Here is a 2,258-nt window from a genome sequence, read left to right on the forward strand (position 1 = left end):
GATGAACCATCCATGGCTAACTAAGGGAGTAAAGGATGGTATCAATTTGAAAACAAAGGCATACAATGTTGCGAAGAATATGGAAGGTCAGAGGATTAGGAAATTTTTAGAAACCAGCAAAGGAGCACTAAAAAAATAATAGAGAGAAGATAGTTTCTGAGAGTAAACTAGCAAGAAATATAAAAACAGACAGTAAGAGCTTCTATAGGTAGAAAAAAGTGAGTAGCTAAAGTAAACATTGGTCCCTTAGAGGATGAGACTGGGGAATTAATCATGGGAAACAGGGAAATGGCAGAGACTTTGAACAAATATTTTGTATCAGTCTTCATGGAAGAAGACACTAAAAGCATCCTAATAATTAATAATCAAGGGGCTATTGGAAGGGGAGGGGGGAACTTAAAACAATCACTATCACTAGAGAAAAAGTACTAGGCAAACTAATGGGACTAAAGGTGGACAAGTCCCCTGGACCTGATGGCCTGCATCCTAGGGTCTTAAAAGAAGTGGCTGCAGAGATAGTGGATGCATTGGTTGTAATCTACCAGCCTTCCTTGGATTCTGGAGAGGTCCCAGCAGATAAGGAAGTAGTCGCAGGACATTTAGAAAATCATAATACAGTCAGCATGGTTTTATGAAAGGGAAATCATGTTTGACAAATTTGCTGGAGTTCTTTTGAGGATTTAATGAGCAGGGTGGATAAAGGGGAACCAGTAGATGTCGTGTATTTGGATTTCCAGAAGGCATTCAATAAGGTGCCACATAAAAGGTTACTACACAAGATAAGAGCTCACGAGGTTGAGGGTAATATATTAGCATGGTTAGAGGATTGGCTAACTAACAGAAAACGGAGTCGGGATAAATGGGTAATTTTCAGGTTGGCAAACTGTAACTAGTGGGGTGCCATAGGGATCAGTGCTGGGGCCCCAACTATTTATAATCTATATTAATGACTTGGATAAATGGACCGAGTGTAATGTAGCCAACTTTGCTGATGATACAAAAATAGGTGAGAAAGTAAGTTGTGAGGAGGATGCAAAGAATCTGCAAAGGGATCTAGATAGGCTAAGTGAGTGGGCAAAAATTTGGCAGGTGGAGTATAATGTGAGAAAATGTGAGGTTATCCACTTTGGTAGGAAAAATAAAAAAGCAAATTATTATTTAAATGGGGAGAGATTACAAAATGCTGAGATATAGAGGGATCTGTAGGTCTTTGTAATTAGGAAGGCAAATGGAATGTTGGCCTTTATTGCAAGGGGGATGGAGTATAAAAATAGGGAAGTCCTGCTACAACTGTATTGAGACCACACCTGGAATACTGCGTACAGTTTTGGTCTCCTTATTTAAGGAGGGATATACTTGCTTTGGAGGCAGTTCAGAGAAGGTTCACGAGGTTGATTCCGGAAATTAAGAAAGGTTGAGCAGGTTGGGCCTATACTCATCGGAGTTTAGAAGAATGAGAGGTGATCTTATTGAAACATGTAAGATTCTGAGGGGGCTTTACAGGGTAGATGCAGAGAAGATGTTTCCCCTTGTGGGGGAAATCTAGAACTAGGGGGCATAGTTTCAGAATAAGGGGTCACCATTAAAATGGAAATAAGGTCATTTTTCTCTGAGGGTTGTGAATCTTTGGAATTCTCTACCCCAGAGAGCTGTGGAGGCTGGGTCATTGAATATATTTAAGGTGGAGATAGATAGATTTTTGAATGATAAGGGAGTCAAGGGTTATGGGGAGTGGGCGGGGAAGTGGAGTTGAGGCCAAGATCAGATCAACCATGATCTTATTGAATGGCGGAGCAGGCTCGAGGCCAATTTCCTGCTCCTATTTCTTATGTTATGTAACAGGAGAGTGGGATTGATTGGTTAGCTCTTGCAAAGACGTGGCACAGGCACAATCATCCAAATGGCTTCCTTCTGTGCTGTATCATTCTATGAATTCACCCAGGTAGCCAGTTGCTAATGGTATGTTGCACAGTGGAAATGAAAATTTTCCAATATCTCTTTAAAAAGGTTTTTTTTGCCTTTCCAAGTTTATTCCCATCCCCTTCTTTCCTGAAGGTTTTGATCATTGCTGGGGTACAGTTCCATGGACTGAGCTGTACTAAGTAAGCTCTCAGTCACGGCAATTGTAGGGATGCTATCGTTGGCCCTGGTACAATAGATTAGGGAGCTGGCTGGGGAATCAAATAGTCCTCATTGCTGAAAAAAAACTGCAGATGCTGGAAATCTGAAATAAAACCCCCCCAGAAAATGCTGGAAAA

Source organism: Pristiophorus japonicus, chromosome 13, assembly GCF_044704955.1.
Source record: "Pristiophorus japonicus isolate sPriJap1 chromosome 13, sPriJap1.hap1, whole genome shotgun sequence".
NCBI classification, from domain to species: Eukaryota; Metazoa; Chordata; class Chondrichthyes; family Pristiophoridae; genus Pristiophorus; species Pristiophorus japonicus.